At 41.7% G+C, this 26,439-nt stretch overlaps 1 protein-coding gene across 6 annotated transcripts in view; it reads left to right on the top strand.

Annotated features, from left to right (window-relative positions):
• Window positions 1-26,439, top strand: part of THRB (thyroid hormone receptor beta) — a 412,267-nt gene that overhangs the window by 170,941 nt on the left and 214,887 nt on the right. For 5 of the 6 annotated variants that reach the window (XM_062215323.1, XM_062215332.1, XM_062215306.1 and 2 more), the window contains exon 2: window positions 13,159-13,228. The gene's annotated coding sequence lies outside the window, so the exon portion shown is untranslated. Of the gene's footprint in view, window positions 1-1,288; window positions 1,309-13,158; window positions 13,229-26,439 lie in introns of those variants that run through there. The other variant, XM_062215340.1, reaches the window with a different exon arrangement.

Here is a 26,439-nt window from a genome sequence, read left to right as displayed (position 1 = left end):
TTAGTTTACTAACTTCAATCAAAAATGCTCATGGGATTTAATAGGGATAATGTTGATTTATATCCTGGTATGGGGAGAACTGACATTGAGTCTTCCCAGTTTATGATTTTGTATTCCCTCCCCCCTTTCTCTTCTCTCAGTAAGGTTTTAAAGTTTCTATGGAGAAATTTTGCATATCTTTTATTTTATTTATTTACTTTAGATTTTTTATGCCAATACAGGTTTTTCTGGTATTTGTTGCTGGGATGTAGAATTTCAATAAGATTTTGTATGTTCTTAAATCCAGTCACCTGATTCAACAAAATTCACTTATTGGTATTTCAGTAATTTCTTTGTAGAATATTTTGATGTTCCTTATAATCACTATGATAAAGAAAATAATCAGTTTTCTTTCTTCCTTATTTAAAACATTTTTCCTTCTTGCAATAGATAGAATATCTGGTATTAATATTGTGTAGCATTAGTTGTAAAAGATACCCTGGATTTAGTCCTAGTCTCATGAGGAGCATTCAGTATTCACTGTGGAGTGAGATGCTTGCTATGGGATTTTATCACACTAGAAAGTTCTCTTTGAATCCCAGTGTGCTGTAAATGGGAGAGTAAGTCCCCCAGGATCACTCCATCACAGCCACGGAAACACAGTGGGAGAGGTGTATGAAATGAAAGGACTCATTATTCTCTCACATGGGTAGAGCACCAGGGCAGCCAAGAGACGGTGAGGTCCACGGACAAGTGACATTGCTGGGGGTCAGGATGGAGTATACAGGTGGACATAGGAGGATTCGTTGGCATATTTGAATATCCCTAGCTCAGGGGAGAGCAAGAAGGAGAGCTTGTGGAAGGGACCTTATCAAACCGGTATACCTGGTTGCCTTGGCAGGATGCTCACAGCCTGCTGGTGGGGATTAGCCATCAGGAAAACAAAGTTTTACAAATCTACAATATACCTAGTTTACTGACTTTTTTTTTTTTTGTAGTGTGAATAGATTTGAGTGAGATAAAATGCTTTTTCTGTATCCATTGAGATGATCTAATCTCAATCTTTTTTCCATCTTTCAATTAATAGGGTACTATACATTGGTTGATTTTGCAATATGAAATCAACCATATATTTCTAGAATAAATCCTTCTTGTTCATAATATATTATTTTTAAAAAATGTCTCAGAACTCAGTTTGTTATCACTTTGTTTAGTGTTTTTCTTCTAGATTCATAAAGTACATTAGTTTTTAATTTTCTTTTCTAGTATCATCCTTATTTAACTATGAGATTGAAACTCTGCTGACCTAAAATAATTTCATAGGAAGAGGTGAGATATGATTGCTCTTCTATATTCTAGATGAACTGTGTAAAATTGGTGTAATTTTCCTTTAAGTGTTTGATAGAACTCACCAATAAAGCAGCTAGGTTTTGTGAGTAGATTTGTATGTACAAATTCCATTTCTTTCATGGATATAGAGCCATTCATATTTTTCTTATTTTTTTTCCTGTTTTGGTAAATATTTTTAGTGAGTTGTCCATTTCATTGACATTTTCAAATATTTCCATAAAATATTCATGTGTTATCTTTTTGATGTTTGTAGGATTTATAGTAATTTCATTCTATAATTGTAATTTTTTGTCTTATCTTCTTTTTTCTTGATTAATCCTGCTACAGGGTTGTCAATTTTATTAGCATCTCCCAGTTTTAACCTGACCAGTTTTCGCTATTACTCCCCTGTTTTCCGTATTGTTAGTTACTGTTCCCTATTATTTTCTTCATCCCACTTCTGTTGATTTGAATTTGGTATTCTTTTTTATGACTTCTTGACATTGGTAGTTAAATCATTGATTTTCAGACTTTCTCCTTTACTAGTACATACACTTAAACATAAAATTTTTCCTCTAATCACACCTTTAGCTACATGTCACATATATGATGTGTCATGTTTTCTTCAGAATTCATTTAACAGTATTGTCTAATTTCCACTGTATTTTCTACTTGACCTATGGGTTAATCACAAGTGTGTTGCAGCAGCAGAGAGTTGATGCCATGGTTAAGATGCCTCTTGGAATGCACACATCGCACATCAGTGCCTAGATTCGAGTCCCCTCTCTCATTCTGAGCCAACTTGCCTGGGAGACGGCAGGTGATGGCTAAATTTTTGGGTCCCAGTCACTCATGTTGGAGACCCAGATTGAATTCTGGGCTCCTAGCTGTTGTGGGAATTTGGGGCATGAACCAACAGATGGAAGATCTCGCTCTATTTCTCTATATGTCACTCTGCCTTTCAAATAAGTTTTAAAATTTTAAGTGTATTCTTTAATTCCCATTCATTCATGCAATTTTTGGCTATTTTATTATTGATGTCTACTTAATTTCCTTGTGATTGGAGAACATACTCTATATAAATTTTTATCTGTGAAATCTGTTTAAGCTTACTTATTGTGCAGCACATGGAGAATTTTGGTAGATATTAAATTTGCATCTTGTGTGTTCTGTAATTATAAGCCACAATATTCTAAATAGGTCAATTAGATTAAATGCATTAATCATGTTGTCCATATCTATATCCTTGCTCCTTTTTAACAACCTATTCTTCCAGTTGCATTGGAATCTTCCACACTGTGAATTTGCTTGCTTCATTTTTAGTTTTAGCAGGCTGGCTTTATGTATTTTGAGAGTTGGTAATAGGTCATTCAGATTTAGAGTGCTTACATCTTCCTATGTTTGATCATTTCATATTCATGGAATATTTTTTCTTTATAGTAGTATTTTTTGTTTTTAAGTTAACTGTCATAAAAATGTATAATCTATATATTTCAATTCTTTTTTCACCTTATGTATCCTTATCCAAAAGCATCACTTTCTTTAAAAAAAAAAGTATATATTAATTTGAGAGACACCTCACTTTTCACTAGTTCACTCTCCAAATTTCCATGATTGATGGGGCTAGATCAGCACGGAGGCCAGGAATCAGGAATTCAATCCAGGCCTCCCGCATGAGTGGCAAGAACCCAATCACTTGAGCCACCACCCATTGCCTCCAAGTGTTTGCATTAGCAGTGCTGTGAATCAGGAGCAGGCATTCCCACATGGGATGCAGGTGCCCTCGTCAACAGCTTAACCACTGAGACAAACAACTGTGCTGTCCGTATCATTTGAATAGCATTTATCTAGGATTTTTATTTTGTTTTCCTTAATTTTTAAAAGTATTTATTTGTTTTATTAATTTGAAAGGAAGACAGGGTGGGGTGCAGACATAGCCTTTGCATTTGATACAGCAAAGAATTGAATACGCATCCATTTCCTGTGCTAGCAAAAATGACAATAGCAATGACAGTGGACACATAGCATGCTTTTGTGTGCCAGACACTCCTCTCAGCACTTTCAACACTGTAATAGTAATACACTTGATTTAGTCTTCAACGTAACTCCATGCATTAGGTATTGTTGCTGTCCCCATTTTCCTGCTGTGGAAGCCAAGTGCAGCAGGAGCACCTGTATCGAGCATACCTACACAGGGCAGGGCAGGGCCCTGGTGCTCTTGGAAGGGATGACATCACATTTGTGAAGATCTCCCAACAGAAGAGTTGCCAGAGTCAAGCACAGGCATATTATTTTGATCCATTTGTCTTATTTTTTACTTTGGAAAATATCAATAAGAACACAGAATAAAACTGAAATCACCAATATCCAGCCATCCAGAGATGACCAGTTTTAGCAATTTACTGTATATTCATCTAGCCTTTTGCTATTATAAATGACACCATGTCACTAAACCTTTGCAAATTTGCAAATGAGGAGATTTCAGAAAAGCTCATGGAAATTTAAGCTAAAATGTTGGAAATTCATGCAAATAAGTATAGCCATGACCATTTCTTTATCTAAGACAAGTTTTGCAAAGTAGGAATGCTGAATTAAAGAATGCAAAAAAATTGAAGCATTTTGGTCCACTCACTCACTGTTTATTGGCTGTGGGGTGGGGAACGATGCGCAGTAAATGGTTGAATGCCAAAGTGAATGAATGTCAAAATAATCACATAGAAGAAAGGATATTCCAGTGCCAGAGTATTGGAAAGAAAGCCCCTAGATAATCTCTGGTGTGATGATTGGACAGTATCTATTTACTTTTTTCTTCATAAAAGGAGAAAAGAGATTGCAATGTTTTCAATAAATAGCTTTGTTGTGGTAGACAGCATGGAAACACACAGCTTTTATGGTTGGTTGGTCTGTTTGTTTTCCCTGGTAATTACGTTGCTCCAGTTCTAATTGTGCCGACTTCATCCGAGGAGTCCTTACCAGGCTTGTTCTTGCCTACAATCTGGACTGACAGCCTCAGTTCTCAGATTCTGCTCTTGCTCCTTCATGGGTAGCACTTTCCTGCCATGGTTTCTTTGTAGCTAGCTGCAAGGGTGGCCCTCCAGAGCCGTGAATGCCGCCCTTGTTCACAAGGGTAGCAGGGAGAATAAGCTAATTCTACCTAAGAGAGAAGACAGTTAACTGATGCTGTGTTTCCATTGCTGTTGGAAAAAGAACAGTAAATGACAGCAAAATTGAATAGCTTGATACTTGCACGGTGTGAATTACCCAGCGGAAGAGGTGTGTTGAGAGGGAGAGTGAGGATTTGATCTCTGCCTTTCAGTTTTCAGTCATTGTCAACCACCAAGTACAAAAGTTGGCTCCACAAACCTTGGCTTCGTCCAGGATACTAGGGAGCAAGCCAAGAGATTTTTTTTCCCTTGCTAAGTTGTACAGGATTGGTCTTTGTGGATATGTTTACATGGGTGAATAAAGTCAGAGTGCTTTGGTCATTTTGCTACAGTAGTGTTTTTCAAACTGTGGATTGGCCCTATTAGTGGATAATGAAATCAGTTTAGCAGGTCATTACTAACCTTTTAAAATGAAATTGTGTATAAAATAGAAGAGGGCAGAATTTGATGGTAAGGAAAACTTCCAAGTGCCTCAAATGAGTAGGTTTATTATTTTGTGGAACCTGCACTTTAGTTAGATATACATATCCTCACCTGTACTTGTGTATATATATATATATATATATGTGTGTGTGTGTGTGTGTGTATGGACATGTATATATGTGTGTATATGTGTATATATATATATGTGTGTGTGTGTGTGTATCTATATTACACACACACACGAAGATGGAAACAAGTTATTTTTGCAGATCATGGTCAAATAATTACTGCTGGGAATTTATTACTTTATACTTTTTTTGATTTTGTGGAAATATTTTGTATATATAAAGTTGTCAAAATGTTATTTGTTTCAAATTAAATAGATCATACTTTGGAGTTTGATGTTGAGGTAAGCAAGGAAAGTCTTCATGTTGACATGAATAATAATAATTTTCTTGCTGTTCAACCTTGAGTGGAAAAAATCTGACTACTCTGAGTCTGTCTTTATTATGGTTCTATATTGAGAGCAACTCTGGTTATATCTCCCTTCAAATGTCATATTAAAAAATGCCACAAGTAAGAAAATAACCACAGTGACATTCAAATAACAACCCAACTTTGAAAGGTAGATAGCTTATAGTGATACCATATGTCTACTTACCTACGATCCTTTAAAATTTGCCTAATGATGAAGTCAATCCTAGTTGACTGAGATAACAGGCCAATTTTAAAACTTTTATGTGTATTTGATAATAGAATAAGGGCTTATACAAACAAAAACATTCCACTTAATTCAGCTTAACTCGAATTTATGTTTGAGTTAACAGTAAGTGGACTCATGAACTTGGGTAAGACCTAGCTAGTTCCAGGAAGATTCTTACATGTGGAAAGTATGAATGTAAGTACATATATGCAAACCATATTTGCATGTAATACATTCTACCAAATATATACATTCATTTCATATTTAATAACCAAAGAACAGTCAGCACAGTAAAGTAAAATAGTGGCTGTAGACAAATATTGGCACCTCCTGTTGGCAGTGGATGCACGAGGTGCTATTTGACAAGTATTTGGAGGTTTCATTTGGACTCACAGTCAGAAAAGTTTGCATGTGAGTAATAATATCTGTGGTGACTATGGGAAGAGACAGTGGTGACAAGACATGTGCCTGTGGTTATCTTGGAACTTTCCAGATTAGTAAATCTGGATGATAGCTTGGAAACATGAGCTGTTACCCCCATTTCATAAAAGGAAGGAAAAAATTAGCAGGTGGATGTTACCAAGAGTTAAATTTTTCAGCACCTCTTGTTCTTCTCTTATTTCTGTTCAAGTCCATCTAGATTATTTGATGAGATTTTGTCTCATAAGTGTTTGTACCTGTTTACTCATTTCTGTTGTTGTTGCCACTGTTAGAGTTTGGGTCCTCATTAAAAGACTTGGAACAGAAGCTTTTTAGATGGCTTCCTTGCTCTGGTGCCGAGACACTTTGATGGGGTCAAGGGTTAGGGCTCCCTGTGAAATCTGTGCACCATCTCTCAGGAAACTGAATGCTTCCCAAACTTCTGCAAATGAGTAAAAGAGGGTTGTGAATCCCTGAAGTCTGCACTTCAGTAATAACTCCTAGTCTAGTTTGTCTCTCTCCAATGTGTGCCTCAAGTTTCTATCAGATTAATATTCCTAATGCCCAGTTTGGATCATGTTACCGTCTGCTCAGAACCACTGAATTTCCTGTTGGCTTTAGAACAAAAATCCAACCTGCTTGGATTGAAATCCAAAATCCTCCAATTATTGGCCCCATTTCTGCCTTTGTGGTCTCATCACACACTCTCCACCCTTGCTTCCCCTCCCAAATGCACCAACTTTTAAGCCAAACCAGAATCCTTGCTGTCCCCCCAGTATTTGCTGCACTTTGCCGCCTGCCTGAGCTGCTGCCTGGGTGGGCATCCTTTCACTCACTGCACTCTACGGAGCCCTTTTGAACTTTCAGACCCAGTATTGGTTCTGATTATCAGTCGTTTTCATGTAGCACTCAGCACTAAGCCGTATCCTCTGTAGCTCAGCAGATCAGCACCTTACTTAGTTCCTTGAATATCATGATGGTGCCGCTGCCTGTTTGCCCTCACATCCTTGCCTTCCCCTTTCCCTGTGTTACTGAGGGGTCACTCCTTGAGGTTTGGGGATCCTCTGGGTTCAGCCACTAGAAAGCCTTGGAGAGAGACTGGAAGACCGAAGGCAGGCAGCAGCCAGGGTATGTCTTCTGTCTCTACCTCAGTCTGATAACAGCTGTGTCTTCTCTATCCTTGCACTGGCTCCCGGAGAGGTCCTTTGTTGCCTGCAGCATCTGTTGGGTGACGTTGGTCCCAGGTCTCCAAAATCAAAACCTCCATTCTTGTCCAGATATCGTAGGAGTTTCCTACTGTCGCTGAGTTCCTGGGTGCCTCATTCTCCCTGTTTGACTTCACATCTTTTCCTCACTTGTATAATCAGCTCCCTGTACGGTAATCCTTCTGTTGAGATTCTTAGATCATTTTATACTTGTGTTGGCCTGTATCAGCCTTGACTGATGTGCCTGGCACTTGGCGGATATCTGCAGACTTCATACCTACTTTGAAACCATCTTCTTTGTGGGTATCTCTTGTTTGAGTGAAACAGGAGTAAGTCCTGTATATGTTATACCTAATAACATTGCTTGGGGTACCACGGGTTGGTAACAGATTACCTCAAAACTCAATGGTTTAATAAGCTCATGAATCTAGGGGTTAACTGGATGCTTGTTGCAGTCTCAGCTAGGCTCAGTCATTTGTCTGTGGCCAGCTGTGTGGGCAGCCAGTGGGCTCTGCTCCTCTTAATAGGGCTCCCTTAGAAGTGTGGGACTGAGCTGGTCTAGGCTGATCTAGGTTGGCCTTGGTGGAGACAATTGATGTTAGTCCATTGTACTGTGTGTCAGTCACCCCAGCAGGCTAGCTAGGCATGTTCCCATGACAGTCTCAGAGGAGCCAAGGAAAATACTTCAACACAACAAGAATGTTTCCAAACTTCTATATTCAGCGTACCTGGTAGCATTCCATTGGCCAAAGAACTCCTGTGCTTTGGTTCACTCCTGTGAACCAAAGGGTACAGGAAAATAGAATCCACCTCTTCGGTGAGCAGAAATGTGAAGTTACATGACAAAAAGGTAGATGCAGGGAGGGGTAAAGCCCTGCACTTACTGTTAACAATACAGTATAGTGCACTTAAAAATGGGTTAAGGGGTGCTCAATTGGTGAAGCAGTTAAAATACTGCTTAAGACACCTACATCCACATCAGAATGCCTAGGGTTCAAGTCCTGGCTCTGCTGCCTATTCCAGCTTCCTGCTAATGCGCACCTTGGAAGGCAACAGGCGATGGCTGGTGTGGTTGGGTCCCTGCTGCCCAGCCCCATTTGTTGATTCCATTTAGAGTATAAACCAAGCAGGTGGGAAATCTAGCTCCTCTCTCCTTCTCCCTTTCCTTCCCTCTCTTTTTCTCATTCTGCCTTTCAATTTAAATAAATAAATAAATCTTTAAAAGTTTTTGTTAAAAAAGGTAGAGCTCATGCTAAATGTTTTACCCCAATAAGAAAAGAAAGAAAAACCAAATGGGGGGGGGGGGGAGGGATCCACATTAACAAAGTTTCCAAAAGCAAAGCCAAAAGAGAAAGGATTTATTCTTTAGAAGATACAAAGTATCACCATATCAATAAGAAAATAACTATCAACCCAATAGGAAGAAAGCACAAAGAAGAAGGAAGGAAGGAGGCGGCCAGGCCGGCACTGCAGCTCACTAGGCTAATCCTGCGTCTGCGGCGCCGGCACACGGGGTTCTAGTCCCGGTCGGGGCGCCGGATTCTGTTCCGGTTGCCTCTCTTCCAGGCCAGCTGCTGTGGCCAGGGAGTGCAGTGGAGGATGGCCCAAGTGCTTGAGCCCTGCACCCCATGGGAGACCAGGATAGGCACCTGGCTCCTGCCATCGGATCAGCGCGGTGCGCAAGACGCAGCATCCATTAGAGGTTGAACCAACGGCAAAAGGAAGACCTTTCTGTCTGTCTCTCTCTCACTGTCCACTCTGCCTGTCAAAAAAAAAAAGGAGAGGGAGGAGAATTTATAGAGTAAGAAATACAAATAACTTTAAAACTTATCAAAAGCTCCTCAGCTTCCCTCACTCTCAAGGGATAAGAGAAGTCAAACTAGGATTCCATGTGTTTCCTATGGGGATAATGGTCAATAACATACCATGTTGCAAAGTCTGGAGAAACAGGACTTTCAGATGTGGAATTTAAACTGAAGCAACCTCTATGTAGTCTAATTTGGAAACATCAATCAAAACGTAAAATGGCCATTCCCATTGAATGGCTAATTTCATGTCTTAAAATTTGTCCTAAATTAACTTACATATGTGAGAATTGGCAGTTATGCAGAGGTATGCATGGTAGCCCTACTTGAAATAGCAGAAGGAAAGACTTCACTGGCTCTCAATTAGTGTGAGTTTGGATTAATGATAAAATGGGATACTATGTAACTGTCAAAATAAAAATTAAAAGGACTGCCGGCGCCGCGGCTCACTAGGCTAATCCTCCGCCTTGCGGCGCCGGCACACCGGGTTCTAGTCCCGGTCAGGGCACTGGATTCTGTCCCGGTTGCCCCTCTTCCAGGCCAGCTCTCTGCTGTGGCCAGGGAATGCAGTGGAGGATGGCCCAAGTGCTTGGGCCCTGCACCCGCATGGGAGACCAGGAGAAGCACCTGGCTCCTGCCATCGGATCAGCGCGGTGTGCCGGTCGCAGCGCACCAGCCGCGGCGGCCACTGGAGGGTGAACCAACGGCAAAAAGAAAACCTTTCTCTCTGTCTCTCTCTCTCACTATCCACTCTGCCTGTAAAAAAAAAATAATAATAATAAATAAATAAAATAAAAAATAAAAAAAAATTAAAAGGACTGAGTAAGCTGTTTCCAAAAAGTAGAATATAAGCTATTAATGTAGTACAGTCTTTCCCAGACTGCTAAGATTTGAAGAGAGATAGTAAGATAAATAGGATTAATTTTGGGCATATTAATTGTCTTATTAAATTTAAATCTAACCCATTTGAAACTTTACAATAAAATACACATCATGTATTTGTTAATTTGTCCTGTGCTTTTTCATTTGTACAAAGTTGTTGCCCCAAAAAGAAAAAAAAAAGCCAAGTAAAGAGCCATTTATAAATAACATATTAGTAAACCAAGTTAAAGGGGCTTATTTATCCTTTAACCTTCAATTTGCATTCATTGGGAGCAGTCATGGAAATAATGCCAACCTCACCTGGGTCAGATGGCTTAGCAAAATGAACTGCTTCATGCCCACAAATAAATGCATCCCAAATATAAATATGAATCAGTTACAAAATAGATTCGTTTGAAACTACAAAATAACCGCACTGCTAATATATTTGTGGCCCAATTAAAAATGTGTAAAGAACACATATTCTGAGCTAAAGTTGTCCCAGGGAGCAATTCTCATTTTTGCTTTGAATCTTGTGTAAACAAAACCCCAGGCAGTCTCCTTGGAGTCAAGCGCAAAGTCACAGCTCCCTGTTTTCTCAACAAGAGAGGCATTAAAAATGGGTGTGTTTATGCAGAGGGTTTGGGGCTTGACCCTGCTGGAGAGGGTCTGGGCCTTGACCCTGCTGTTTCACATCCCTGTACCACCCCCACCCCACCCCCCGCCATCACTGGGAATTCACTTTGAATTTGTCCACTGGAAGAAGTCTGGTTTTCCCAACTGGAGGCATACCGTGAAAAGATGCCGAGTGTTTGTGTTTTCACACAATTTGGAAGCTACCTCGGTGATGCCATTTTGTTCACCTCTTAGCAGTTTCTTTAAAACCCTAGCCTGTTCTCAACCATTCCGAACAAAGCCCATGACCCCAGAGTGCCTGGGTGAGATTCCTGGCTAGCCTCCCCTTCACTGTTGAGCAAAATGTTTAACTTTTCTCGGCCTCCTCCTTGCTCATCTGGAAGATGGATTTATTAATAATATCTGCCCTAAATGTCAGTGTGAGGATTAAATCAGTTTAAATAGTTAGCACAACCCAGCCCCTAAAGTTTACCAAATAAAGATTATGTGTAAAAATGTTTATTATCATGTGAGAATTTTTAGGTTGTTTTCCTGGAGTCAAGTCCAAACAATACTCTTCAAAGTCTGAATCAGAATTATATTCTCAGAAAAATATGGTGACGTCCAATACTGCTTTGGTACAAAAGCACTGTTTATTTTTAGCTGCTAATGCCAGACATAATGGTGTCTATTTATTCATAATATTCATAAGGCACTAACAGTTAAACACAAGGTTCTCCCTGGATTTCTTAATGTAGCTTTTGAGAGTGCTTTTGGACTATGGTATGCTTTTTAAATGCTTTGCTCTTCAGCCTGCCACAGTCATTTTCTTGTTTCGAAAACAGTGAAAGAGCATTGAAGGGCTTGGACTTGAAAGTGCAGGACAAGAGCCTTAGAGAGAGATTTTGAAGAAAACAGATAAATACAATTCCAAAGTCTTCCCTCATGCTCTGTTCTAAAGGAAGACAATTAATAATGAGCAAATTCCCTTTCGACGCATGAAGTGTCCATTTTACATGGAGCTGTGGTATGCAAGAGCCACCATAAAAACAAGGCCAGGCAGCATCTTCAGAAGCCCAGATCGTGCAGTAGAGAAAATTTGCACATGCACACATACACACACCCACACATAACCAACAATCACTTTAATGATATAACAAGCGGTTTTATGGTGCCATAGACGTTGGCTCCTGGGTAAAGAGACAATAACCAAGTGTTTATTTATTCAGCGTGGCAGTTAAAGGAAGGGAGCTGTTAGCAGCATAGTTAGAGCTCTCATATCAAGTCAGAAGTATAGAACGAAGGGTGGGCTACATCCCACACGGAGGGCCTGCATTGGAGGGCCAGCTCCACTCCCAATTCCAGCTTCCAACTGATGTGCACTGTGAGAGGCAGCAGGTAGTAGTAGATCAAGTACTTGGTTCCCTACCACCCACCTGGGAGACCTAGATGGGGTTCTGGGCTCCTTGCTTCAGCCTGGCCCAAGCTCCAGCTGTTGAGGGCATTTGAGGAGTAGCTACAGATGGAAGATTCTCTCTCTCTCTCTCTCATTCCTCTTTCTCTTTCTCTCTGCCTTTCAGATAAAGATGAACAGAATTTTTTAGTGGAGAATGAAAGATACATTTGCAGAGACTCATACCACTTAGATTCATTAGCAACACACAAACACTGTTCATTGCCTTGGATACAGATATGTATGTGAATGGAAAAACAAATAAATAAACAAAGTGGCCTGGAAAAATAGAAACAAATCCATGATCTGGGCTTGGGGTGAACTGTTATACCTATGCTCTTTTTAATGTAATTAAAAATGGTTCCTGGGATAGGTCTTTACATATTTAATTTGAAAATCAGCACAGCAGAAATGACAACGTGTTAACAATGGTCCACCCTGGGTAGTGGAAACCCTGGCGTTGGTTGCACTCAACTCGGTTGTTTTTTTCTCTGCTTCTGAGTTGCAGGGTGGCAACACACATTGTAGGACCACAGTGCCCCAGAAAGTAGGTCCTCCCAGCCTCAAGGACAAATTCAGATGTGCCCTCTGTGGTGGAGCAGATGCTGCTCGCTGGTGGCGGGGCCCTTCTCTCTTGCTTGTATCTGTGGGATGTGTTCCCAGCTTGCGTGCACCCGTCACAGTCTAGGGCCTCTGTAGTTCGTGCCCTGGTGCAGATCTGTAAACTTAATCCATCCTTTCGTACAGGCCAATGCCCCGATGAGGGACAGCCAGAGCTTCTATAGGTTAAGACCTGTCCCAGGAACTATCTGCTGATGGGAAGCTGCATCGTGTTTAGCACAAAAGACCTCACCCATTTGAGATTCATGTTTGCCTTTTATAAGTCTGGGAGTCCAGAACTCTTGGATCCTCTTCCTGAAAAGCCACAGTAAAGTAGGTCTGTGGGCTCCATGGGAGCTGCCGGGTGCCTGGAATGTGCTGTTACAATTTTCCTGTTCAAGTCCCTCTCCCTGGGACCATCTCCCCATCAGAATGAGATTTTTATCTCACTCAATCGGCATTTATTCAAAATCAGAGACTAAATCGGCTCTGGAAGGAGACCCTATTTAAACAGAAAGGAGAGTAGGTGTCGATTAACCAAATGTTGGAGAATTTAAGCAAGAAAACTAATATTTCTCTCCTTGTGTTTCCTTTCTTCCAGATCCGCGGCTTCCCTCCCATTGGCTGGCCTGCGTGGGCGGCGCCGCACCCAAGATTGAATGAATAAGAAGGTTAGATGTCAGGCTTGACAACTTTTGCAAACTTCTGATTTTTGCTATTACTTGTTGCTGTTTTAACCTTTCGGGAAGTATTTTCTCATTTGTGCCATTGCTGCTGTTGTCCTTTAACATCGTTTTTAAGCCGTGAACGTATTTGGGAAAAATAGAAAATTTTAAATGGGCTAAAAAAGATGTAACAGAGAAAAGGCATACTACAGATTTACGGGGGGGAAGAAAAAAAGTGATCTCAGGATACTGGGGGAAAGAGGCCGATTTTCCACTGGTCACAGGGGAAAACCGAGCCAGGGAGAGTCACCAGTCTCTCCCATGGATGTTTCCTTGAGTGCTAAGGCAAGCAAACGCGTGAGCTCACCCCGTGGTGGGAGCAAGTCGGAGATGGCACACACCTGTGCAGCAGGGCCGCGTCCTCCCCCTGGGAGACCTGGGGAGGCTCCTCCTGGTCCCAGGGCTGGGCTCCCGGGCAGCCTGTTTGGAAAGCGGGGTTATAATTTGGAACCGAGTCTGTTTACATTATAACAACAACACAGTTTCGGTTTGTCTCTGCATTGGAGGTGGTGTCAGCGCTTTCCTTTCCGTGTTTGTTTTCTTTGCTGGTTTAAAAGCTCACCGTGGAGAAAGCGGCTCCCTGGCGGAAGGCGACGTCCAGGCTTGGCCAGGCTCTGGTGGACTCTGCAGAAATGCTCTCTGACTGCAGGAGTCCGGTCGTTTGAATGCGGTCATTGTGCCTCCCCTTGCCCGTGGCCTCTGGCCTATTGTCTGGGCGCCTCGGTTGGGCCGGTGCTATCTGATTGTGACTGGTACTAATATTACAGCTGTCGGTGCTCGGGCCCTCCCTCAGGGCTCCCAGTCTGGCTGCCTCTGTCTGCAGCCCTCCCTGGAGGGGGTCCCGTCACAGCTCTCATATCAAAAAACGCTGTCATTTATAGAACTTTCAAAGACAAGGGAACTAGGAATCTTTGAAACCAGTGGTTCTCCAACTTGGGTTTTTTTGTTTTTTTTTTTTCGGCAAATACCCACCTCTTATTTTCTCTGATGAAATCTTCCACCAGACCCCCACTTTGTAAAAAATGGGGAAAGACAGATGTCATGTTTGAAGATGAAAAGGGTGACTTGGAGCTCCACTTCTCCCCCTCTTCCTCATCCCACCCAATATGAGTGGCCTCTGAGGGTCTCCTGCCACACCAGGAGAACTTGGACACCCCTGTACACTTGCAGGGCTGTCTCCTCAACTTACTGATACCAGAAATTAAGGGGAGATCGCAACAGATGCTCGGTGCATGAAGCAGTAGACAGAAAAGGGTGCACACACATTGCATTAATTGGTTTTTGTATAGCTCTGGAGAAGACAGTAGGAATCTGTGGTGATAGGAATCAAGCAGTGACTGCCCCAGGGAGAAGAGAAGGTTGCCTGGCAAGATGTGTGAGGGGGCTTGATGGAGTGATTGAAATGATGTCTGTCTTTACAGAAGTATGGACTACATGGCATTTGTTAAAACTTCTCTGTGCATTTCACTCCCTGTAAATTACCCTTCCGTTAAAAAAAAAAAAAAAAGAGAGAGAGAGAGAGAGAGGGAAAATAAAGCAAAAAATAAATCAGGCATTTGATGAGTGAAAATACTGTAGCCCAGCATTTGAACTTGGTCAACATCTTTAGAGCTATGTGGCTTGTTAATGGAGTCTAAGACCATTGTGAGAAGTTTCTGAAAGCTGGAGACCATGCGGTTTTTCCAATACTTTCTTTGTTCAATGACCCGCAAAATCAGGGGGAGAAATTCTCAGAGAACTCTAGACAATGGAACTACTCTGGAGTCCCGAGGGAGGTATGACACCGGGAGTCCTGGGTCATGGTCTCAAGTACAATACTTGATTCCACTGATCCTGGAGGCCAGAATCATTGCCCTTCGCACTTTGGGGCAGGTAGAGTGCCAGGAGCCCCAGAGAGGCATCTGTTTCCACATGGGGGTCCTCTGAGCATTATAGGCACTGAGAAACCCCTTAGAAGCCACTTTGGAGAGAGTAATCTAAGTCCCCCACCCACGATGTGGATTGACCGTGACTTTTCACTGATTGGCTATTGGGCCTCTTGCTTTATTTTTATTATTTTTTCCTTTTTTAAAGATTTATTTATTTATTTGAAAGGCAGAGTTAAAGAGAAAGACACACACATGCACACATACACAGAGAGAGAGAGAGAGAAAGAGAGAGAGAGAGATCATCCATTGGCTGGTTCACCTCCTGAATGACCCCAACGGCTGGGGCTGAGCCAGGCAGAAGCCAGAAGCCAGGATCTCGCCCTGGATCTCCCACATGGGTGCAGGGGCCCAAGGACTTGGGCCATCTCCCACTGCTTTCCCAGGACCATTCGTAGGGCGCTGGATCGGAAGTGGAACAGCTGGGACTCCAACTAGGATGCTGACACTATAGCTGGAGGCGTAACCTGCTATGCCACAGCGCCAACCACCCCCCCTTTTTTTAAATAAAGATTTATTTATTTGAAAAGCAAAATGACAGAGAGAGAAAGAGAGAGAGAGAGAGAGATTTTATTTACCGATTCACTTCCCAAATGGCCACAACAAAAGGGGCTGGGGTCAGACTAAAGCCAGGGTCCAAGAACTCCATCCAAGTCTCTGTTGGGCTTTTGATCAGATTCTATGTACATAGAGAGGTCCACAAGTAAAAACTCACTAGATGGCACGCTGGTGTCTGTTCTTGTCCTTGAGCAACCAGATAGCATGGATGCTGCTGCTCCAGGAAGCACCCTGGGCTTTCACCTGCTAAGCTGTGCAGACAGACCCTGGCCCAGACCTAGCACATCCAGGCCTGTGCAACAGAACCTCATCGACTCAGACTCAGCCTAAGCGTTATGGATAACCCTGGCTTCAACAACCCACCAAAAGAAAGTTCTCTCCTGTGCCCATTTTGAGAATTTTGACCCAATCAGCAATATTGTGAAACAGAGGAAAATTCAAAACAAGCTTGGAGCCCCATGGAGGTACTGGGCTCTAAGTGGTCACTGTCAACTCTTTGTCTGGTGTGGTGTTGGTCATTATCTAGAGAAACAGGTTGCCTTGGGGAGCACCCTTCTTGAAGGAACCCAAAAATGCTATTTAAGTTGGTGTTGTGTATTGTTCAGTACTTTGTGTTTCACAGATCTAAACCTTACTTTCTTCATGCGTTACTTTAATGTATACTATTAATACTTGGCAGATTCTTCATAACTTTTTAAACTTTGCTCCTACTCATCTGAATGACTTTTACAATGGCCTGGAAAATGCAAGGTTCCTCCTCAACTACCTTAGTAGGGTAGAACTTTCAGTGACTGAGGTTGAAAGGCCTCCAATGATACTTGGAGAACAGGCGACATTTTGCTTTTGGCAGGTGTCAAGAATCACCAAATGGCAACCTTGGACCTGTATCCCCCCTATAAGGCATTTTGACCCTCTACAAAGCACTTTTTTTTTTCCTTGAAATACTTCGAAGCAACCCTATTTAAATTTTCCTATGTGTGTGTTTCAGAAGCCAGGCAGTACACGGAAGGCTCTTATTTGGGTTGAATTACAGCTAAGGACGTGGAACAGGACAGATGAGACCCGGGGGTGAGCTCTGCCTTTGGAAGCCTGTTGAGAAAACTGGGGCTGGAAAGAGCAAGGAAACTGTTCTTGAGAAGGAAATGATGGCAGTGTGGGAAATGGCAAGGAAAGGTCTTGTGCAGCCAGAGCAGGAAGGATCTGGAGGAACCCAAGTGCTCCCGCCTTTCAAACTGTATTACCTTCCTCCAGGAAGGACCCACTGTCTACTACTTGAGTGATTTACCAACGAAGGACCAAAACCCATTGTACGCACAACAGGGCTCCACGTGAACACAAATTTAGTTCACTAATGAAGCTATGGTAAAACTGACTCATCTGTTTTAAAAAAACATTTTAAATAACCAGGACATTTTTTAACCCACACACATCGTGCTTTGCCTGCATATGACGCAAATTTCCTAATCAAACCAAATTTAATTTAGCAAAAGATCTTTCTCCATCCAGTTTGGTTTAATGTGCATCAGAGCAGAAATGAAATTACATAATATATGAGTTTGAGCAGAATTTGCTTTTTTGCAATTCCATTTGAAAGGGCTTGTTTCAAGGCATGAAGAGTCAATTTAGCCAGACGGAAAATACCAAGGCAGAAATTGTATGTCTTGTCTGTGCCTGCGACTTTGGGCAAGTGGTCCTCTTGGAGCCAATGTTCTTGAGTTTGTTTTCTTTCTCTCTCTCTCTCTCTTTTTCTCTCCATACACATGCTCGCTCTCTCTCTCTTTCTCTCTCCTCTCTCCATACACATGCTCTCTCTCCCTTTCTCTCTCTCTCTCTCTCTTTGTTGTGTGGGTAGTGCAACACATGTATAGTCAGATCTCAGTTACTCATGAGAATGGAAAAAGGGTAAATGTTAATAACTGAAGTCTACTTTGGTGACATTTTTCCTCATGGACTTCTTTTTTTTTTAAGCAGCAAAATGAATGTATCCAGCAAACAAGCTGCCTGTAAGGTTGTTAACCAAGGAGAAAATATCCTGGTTTGAGTTTTTTCTCCTTTCATTACGTCAGCTCTTTTCTCTATTCATGCTATTGAGCTAGTAGCAACCAAAAAGCAGGCTGAAAGAAAAGTAACACGTAGTATCATGTGTGTAGTATTTTTCATGCTCAGTTTTCAGACAAGGAAACTGAGGCCGACAGAGTTGGGAGCAGAGCCTGAAGAGTTCCCAAAGCTGAGCTGAAGGACTCAGCTTTAGCTCAGACCTTGCTATCTGCAAGCCCCAATTCACAGCAGAGAGCCAATCGGTCCAAACAAACATGACACAAAACATTGGCTTAACTGGAGAAATAGCCAAATTTGTGAAGAAATTAAATTACTATTTGGGGCCTGCCCATAATAACAACAATGACAAAAGTGACTTAAACATTCAAAGTTTCTTTTTCTCTTGAGAGCAGGCGGGCATGGCTCTTTGATCATCAGGGGCATAGGTAACGTCTTTCTTTCTGAGTTGTTATTCTTAGTATATGACTTTGTTTTCAAGAGTTCCTTTTGGTTCATGACAGCTGCTGCAGCTCTAGCTCTCACATATAAATTTAAGACAACAGAAAAGACAGGGGAAGGGATATTAAAAGGCACCCACTGCCAGATACGTTTTTTTCCTTTTTAGGGGACCTTACCAGCATTCCCAGTCAAAACCGTCTACCTACAACCTCATCTAGCAATACCTAGTTGCAAAGAAAGCTGGACAGTTTGCCACCAAAATGAAACTGGGATTTGGGTGTGAAAGAATATTCTGGAGACATCTAGCAGACCTGGTCACAAGTATGTGATCACTGGAGGCTCTTGAGTTACAGAGGGAAATGATCAGGACAGTGCTTTTAGGGGCTCACCTTGTAGCCAAGCATACAATAGATAAAATAGGAAGCAATAAAAGGTAGCTGTGATGGTGCCAGTTTGTGGTGACAAAAGTTTTGTATTAGTGAGGTGATATCAAAGGACAGAAGATAATAGATATATGCAATAGAATTTGGGGAGGATGAAGTGACCAATTATTAATTAGCCACATAATTCAGACACACACACATACACATATGTGCACACACGTGTGTGTGGTTGTGTGTATAAAGGTAAACACATTTCATGTGTTTGTGTGTATTCATGTACCTATGCACAATGTGTACATGGCAACTTCAGAAAGGCATAGACGTTTACATTTCTAGGAGAGACCATCTGGATAAACAAAAAACTACATTATGTTTTTCTATACAGAAAATTGACTTAGGATTTACTGGAGCAGTGTATCAGCAATACATAAATAATACTAAATAAGTATAGGCAGACATACAACAAAAACCACAACATAGAACTTTCCTAGGGCTCCCTAAACCAGTATCAATGATTTTTCAAACTTGAGCATCACTAAAAATCACTTGGATAAAGAAAGGGGAGCTAAAAATGGGGAGCTATGTTATAGGCATTTAAAGGGAATGAGAGGAAGAGGAGTTGTAAAGATAACTAAGAAACCTTCATAAGAAACTAGAGGCACGAATTTGGTGCAGTGCTTAAGCCACAGCTTGAGATACCCACATCCCATATCAAAGTGGCTGAGTTCAAGTCCTGTCTCCGTTCCTGATTCGAGCTTCCTGCCAATGCACACATTGGGAAGCAACCGTTGATGGCTCAAGTACTTGGTCCCTGCCACCCATGTGGGTCACCCAGATTGAGTTTCTGGCTTCCAGCATCAGCCTGGCCCCATCCTAATGGTTGCAGGCATTTGGGAAGTGAACCAGCAAATGGGAGTGCTCTCTCGCTCTCTCGCTCTCTCTCTCCTTTTCAAGTGAATAGAATAAATAAAATTTTTAAATTAGAAAACCATAAAATGCCTATACACTTGCATAGCAAAAATATAAAGATACACATGAGCAAAACACACACTAACTGTAGATTAGAGGTTAGCATGGGTGAGAAAAGGGTGATAGAAAAAGGAGATAGGTCATTGGTGATTTGTTGCTTTACGACTCATGGAAAAATGAAGACAGTACAGTAAATCTGAATGGTGGGTGCTAATAACATTTTATATACTCTTTGGGAAATGTGTCAAAATTTAAAATTGTTTTCAAAATTAAGCAAATGTCCCCTTACCAGAAAAGTAATTGAATGAAATCTTTGCTTTTGATTCTAAGCAGCTGAAGCTAGTGTTAAGCATGCAACAGAATCACCTTGAGGGCTTGTTGAAAGAGGTTACTGTGTCCCACCCCTGGAGTTTCATACTCAGTGAATCTGGGGCAGGGCCTGAGCATCTGTATTTTAACCAGTTACCCAGTAATGCTCAAGCTGTGGCCCAGGGACCACACTTTGAGAAACACTGGCCTCAGAGAATTTTTCTAGGAAACTGGAGTTGATTGCTCAGTTTCATTCTTTAAACAAGTGCTTACTGTGTAAAGGCAGGGGTGCTTCAAACAGTGCAGGTAGTTCAAAGGTAAGCTTATTTTTGTACAATTTTTTTGAAATCCATGTATCATTTTCCATAATATGGAATTTCCATGAACTTCTTGAAGGCCCCCTGTACCTGTCTATTGCAGCACTTGAGCTGGGCCAAGCATTCCACATACAGGCCTAAAAATGGTTTCTCTCCAGTACAAAGGAAGTAGAATGGCCCAGTGTAATTATGCAAGTTGCACACTGTGTGTATGGTACCCACTGGAACACTGCAGTGCAGCCAAATGCAGTAATCCTGGGAGCCGAAGAAGCAAGCCAATGTTTGCCAACACTGTAAGACATGGTGCTATTAACATGAACAATGTTCTTTCAGAAATAAACAGGACCTCCATACTCATGAGTCAGGGTCAGACAATCATATGAAGCTTGAAGGATGGGATTCCTCTGTAGAATCCAGAAAGCTGAAGAGAAGTTACGAGGCGACCAGTGAGCATGGCGGGAGGCAGGCAGAGGAAGTAGCATGTGCAAAACACAGAGACATGATATGTAATCCATAGCAAGACTTCTGTGGGTGGATAAGGATTTCAGGTTGGCAGGACAAAAGAGCTGACCCTCAGGGGCTACATCAAGAAAACATCCTAATCTGAGTGCAGTAGGGAGCTGTTTAAAACATTTGAACGAAGTAATGATTGGATCCAGTTTTGTATTGTAGAACAAATCCTATGGCAAGAATGTAACAGATGGCTTGGAGGTGAGATTGGCCACAGTGAGCCAGGTAATGAGCTACTCATTAGGCTAGGTGCAAAATGATGAGGGTTGAAGTAAGGTAGTTCCAGTGTGAATGGATTCAATGAGATGCATCCAAGATGTTACAAAAGCAGAACTGGCAAAACACCAGGGCCAATAGAAGGCAGGAAATGAGAGAGAAGCTATTAAAGATGACTCACAGGTTTGTGTCTTAAGCAATTGGTGTATGTTGGTGCTGTTTGCTGAGAGACAAGAGGAGAAGATTTGAGGGCTGCTGTAGGGGCTACAGAAAGTGAGTTTGGGTTTGGATCCACAAAGTTTGCGGTATTTATGGAGCATGTTTGTAGCGGAACCATGTGTTCAAAGACATGTCCTGAGCTGGAGATTTCACCTTCGACAATATTCAGGTATTAATTGTTTATGTGTTATTATAGATAATGGTGCAGGAAATACAAGGGTACTTCAGATATTTGCAGAAAATGGAATTAAAGGATAAGTTTGTTGGAGCCGGTGTTTTGCATAGTGGTTATAATATTGCATGGAGGTCCACATCTCATGCCAAAGTGCCTCGGTTCCAGTACCAGCTGCTCACTCCAGCTTCTTTCTTATGTGCACCCTGGGAGTCCGGAGGGGAAGTTCAAGTGACTGGTTCTCGAGAGACCTGGATGGAGCTCCTGGCCCCTGGCTTCAGCCTGCCCCGTCCTTGGATGTTGCAGGCCTTTGGGGACTGAGCCAGCAATGGGAGGTCTTTCTCTAAGTCTGTCTCTGTTTCTCGCTGAATGTCTCTCTGCTTTTCAATTCATTAAATAAATAAATAAATTTAAAAGATAAGTTTATTTTGATGGAAAAATAATTTTAAATCCGTGCATACTTGTTTCCTAAAATACCTTTTTACGATTTAAAAAAAAAAAAAACCTTTACATGGAAAAATAAATTCTTTGAACCAAAATAAACTTATTGTTTGATTACATTTTCCATGAACTTTTTGAAGTGTACTTATACACAAATTTTGTCTTAATGTCTGATTCCAAAAGGCATATTTTAAGAATAAAACCTATGGGGAAATTTAGCCAAATTATTTGTTTTACAAAAGGATGTGTCATTTCAGTGTTTCCTTAACAATTTGGAAAATGTCTGTCTCACCACCATCTCACCAACATCGCCTAATCTTCATAAATTGGATATCCCGATAGGATACTTGCCTCATTAATTGTACAATTTGATGTCTTTCACTTTCTGTTGGCTTTTCTCCAGGGATCATCTGTTCATGTTGTGGGCCCATTCTCCATAGAATATTGGATTTTTTAAAAAACTGATTTTCAAGACTCTTTCATTCCCTATTTAGGATATTGCCTCTTTGCCCATCGTGTGAACTGCCAGTGTTTTTCCATTTTTCATTTGCCTTTGCCCTAGCAGTGGCTGGTTCTCTCCAGGAATACTCTCAGGCTTCTCAGAGATATCTCCTTCCTCTGGCAAGTCTTGATTCAAATTTACACTTGTATTAAAGTCCACCCTGACACCCTACTTAATACTTTGACTTCCCAGTGTTCTCAGCCATCAGTAGTCTTAAGCCCCTTTCTTTGCTCTACCTTTCTTTTTCCCAATGCACTTTTTACCTTCCCCATATGATGTATTTGTTTGTTTGTTTGTTTGTTTGTTTGTTTTTGACAGGCAGAGTTAGACAGTGAGAGAGAGAGACAGAGAGAAAGATCTTCCTTCCATTGGTTCACCCCCCAAATGGCCACTACGGCCGGTGCGCTGCGCCGATCTGAAGCCAGGAGCCAGGTGCTTCCTCCTGGTCTCCCATGCAGGTGCAGGCCCAAGAACTTGGACCATCCTCCACTGCCCTCCCAGGCCACAGCAGAGAGCTGGACTGGAAGAGGAGCAACCAGGACTAGAACCCAGAGTACCAGCGCCACAGGTGGAGGATTAGCCTAGTGAGCCGAGGTGCCAGCCGATGTATTTCTTTTTTTTTTTTTTTTTTTTTTGACAGGCAGAGTGGACAGTGAGAGAGAGAGAGACAGCGAGAAAGGTATTTCTTTGCCGTTGGTTCACCCTCCCATGGCCGCCGCAGCCGGTGTGCTGTGGCCAGCACACCGCGCTGATCCGAAGCCAGGAGCCAGTCTCCTGGTCTCCCATGCGGGTGCAGGGCGCAAGCACTTGGGCCATCCTCCACTGCCTTCCCGGGCCATAGCAGAGAGCTGGCCTGGAAGAGGGGCAACCGGGACAGAATCCGGTGCCCCGACCGGGACTAGAACCTGGTCTGCCAGCGCCGCAAGGCAGAGGATTAGCCTATTGAGCTCCTTGGCAGCAGGACACAGGAAACTCCTGTTTTCTTTACAGATGCAAGTGCCTGAGCACCCAGAATAATGCCTGGGTACGTTTCTGTTAAATGAATACTAACTGCTTTTATAGTTTTCTCTATTGTCCTAGACTTTCAAAATTTGATTCATGTAAATTTATCAGTATTTCCTTTATTATTTCTTCCATTGTGTCCTTATAAATATTTTCCCAGTTGGAAGATCAGTTAAATATTCAGCTGCATTTTCTTGTTCCTTTTTTTTTTAAGCTTAAATTAATTACTCTCAGGGGCCAATGTCATGATGCAGTGGATTAAGCCACCACCCGCAACACTGGCATCCCATAGGGAGCACCAGCTCAAGTCCTGGCTTTTCCGCTTCTGATCCAGCTAATAAACCTGGGAAAGCAGTAGAAGACAGCCCAAGTACTTGGGCTCCTGCCACTCAGGTGGAAGACCCAGATGGAGTTCAGGCTCCTGGCTTCAGCCTAGCCCAGCCCAGGCCATTGCAGCCATTTGGGGAGTGAACCATCATACAGAAGCGTTCACTCTTGCTGTCTCGCTCGCGCTCTCTCTCTCTGTCACTCTGCCTTTCAAACAAATAGAAATAATTGTTAAAAATAAAATAATTACCCTTTAAATCATATAGCCTATATTTTAAGTATATAGTGTGAGATGATATTGAAGTAGGTATTTTCTGCAAGTTATCAACTTCTAATTATTTAAAGTACTCCATTCTTTTGTCATTAGTTTATAAGGTAACCTTTGAAAATCCCGTATTAAATTCCTATAAGAGGTCTGATTAGAGCTGTCTAGTGTGTGCCATTGTCTACTGAAGAGTGTTTTCAACCCTTTTATTTCAGCATCCCTACAGCAAGTCTGTGGTTGAGTTAAAAGCAAAGTTCAAATTTCTTAATCCCTAATTCCCATTAGAAATGGGAAAATGAGCAGGGGTCCCTATGCCTTTACTTGGATGAACAAAACATTTCATCAAAAACATTCATCTTGTTAGCAAAATGATCTAATTACCTAGTTTATTTTAAACACAAGTTTTTGCAATTGTTGACTCCTGTGTTGTGTCAATTCCTTTCCTAAACCTCCTTAAGGGCAAAGCTTTGAGACACCACATTAATGATTAGACAACATTTTCGTGAAATGTGAGGAGACCATACTGAGGCCCGGCAATGTCTGGTTTGGGGTTGTGTTTCCTGTTAGTAGCATATGGTGCAGCTAGTTGCTGCCTCCCTTTGGGAAAATGTGTTGTCAAGTGAATATGTAAGTTTTTTCTATGTGAAAACACTATGCCAACGAGAGATGCAAAAAGGACAGCCAATGATGCTTCCAGGAGGAACCTTTACTTTCTTTGCAGAGTCAAGATACATGTACACAAAAAGGTTGGCAGAATTCTAGTTATTTGTTATTATCTATGTTTTTGACAAATCCAAATGAATGGAACAGATATTACATATTCAAGATGCCAAGAAGAGGAAGAGATACTGGTGGATGGTGGTGATGTATGTAACCTTTATTGAGGGGAATAGAATCTGTATCATGCCTAGAAGAATAAGCAGAATTGAACTTCTACAGCAGAGGGAAAAGGGAGAGGCAGGGTTATCAGTGCAAAATCCCATTTCCAACATTTTGCTGATATTTTGTTTCCATATTGTCATTGCTGGTACTGTAGGCAGGGGGGGATTTCATTTCTGGACCATTGTTTTATTATCTTGAATAGATGTCTGAAAGGTTTTTTTCTTTCTACTTTAGATATTTGACACACTGACAAGGTTTTAAAGTCAAAATTAATCAATGAGGAAAATCTAGTAAGGATGGTTATATTTAGACTGATCATCAAAAGATAACAAGTATGCTCCCTGCTCTTTGCAAACCATTTGCAATTCAAAATCACTTTCTTTCAGTACTGTTTTTCTTCCTTTGAGAGGAAGCCTTTAAAATGTGGCAGGTATTGTGCCAGGCACTAGAGATCAATGTTGACAGAGACAGAGACTGCTCTAGTGGGCTCCCTCTCTCACACGATCTAGAGACCACCGTTTGGTAATGAGTTTAACCTTTTCTTCCAGCAAATCTTATGCGAACATGATTCATAAAGAACAAATTCCATCTGATAGACTACATATTTGGCTGATTCTATTGCTTCTTAATATTATCTGTCAAAGGTTGAAAGACAGAGAGCAAGAAGCCAAAAGTAGTTTAATCCACAATCTGAAGAGACAGACCCTGATGACCCAAGAGGCTGCCTAAAACTATCCATTTTATTCTTCTTATCTAGCTGTTCCCATTTAATCCAAAATACTATCACACATCCTCTACATTTTGCACTTCCCATTAAATAATATAAAATGAATTGTGCATTGAGGAAAACCTAGCACTGGAATATGCTCACTGTATACAAGAGCATTTGCCTATTTAGTTTCCTAACAATCAAGAATAAGAAATTGGGGCCAGTGTACTAGGCTAAGCCTCTACCTGTGATGCTGGCATCCCATGTGGGCCCTGATTCGCATCCCAGCTGCTCCTTTTCTGATCCAGCTCTCTGTTTATGGCCTGGGAAAGCAGTGGAGGATGGCCCAAGTGCTTGGGCCCCAGCATCCACATGGGAGACCTGGAGGAATCTCCTGGCCCCTGGCGTTGGCCTGGTCTTGCTCTGGCCATTGCAGTCATTTGGGGAGGGAACCAGAGGATGGAAGACCTCTCTCTCTGCCTCACCTTCTCTTTATGTATAACTCTGATTCTCAAATATACAAATAAAATCTTTTTAAAAAAAGCATAAGAAGTAGACAGGCCACTATATCCCATTTAGCAACCAACAGATTGCATGGACATCAAGTTTTCTAGTTTAAGTGTGGTCCATGGACGATGGCCATTTTACTAAATGACATGACTCATATTTTTATTTAATAACTTGTTAATGAAAACCAACTGTTATCCCCACTAAATTGAAAGAGAGCAGAAATAGAAATAAGAAGGGAGTGTGTATGCAGCTTTCTGTAAGTGTGTTAATTTTCACCATTTAAAAAGCAGCTAGTGCAGAAGTAACTGTAGCACAACAACAAAATTGTATCTAGGAACAACTGGCAACAGAAGTTCTTCCTCTAAGGAAGGGATTGACACTATTTGGAAACAAATGCCTTGACCAGCAGGCTTGGAGCCAGATCAGAGGATCTGGGTGATGGTGG

The sequence above is a fragment of the Lepus europaeus genome, chromosome 2 (assembly GCF_033115175.1).
Source record: "Lepus europaeus isolate LE1 chromosome 2, mLepTim1.pri, whole genome shotgun sequence".
Lineage (NCBI taxonomy): Eukaryota > Metazoa > Chordata > Mammalia > Lagomorpha > Leporidae > Lepus > Lepus europaeus.
The sequence above is the reverse complement of the archived record's forward strand: the minus strand, read 5'-3'. Positions and strand labels throughout refer to the sequence as shown.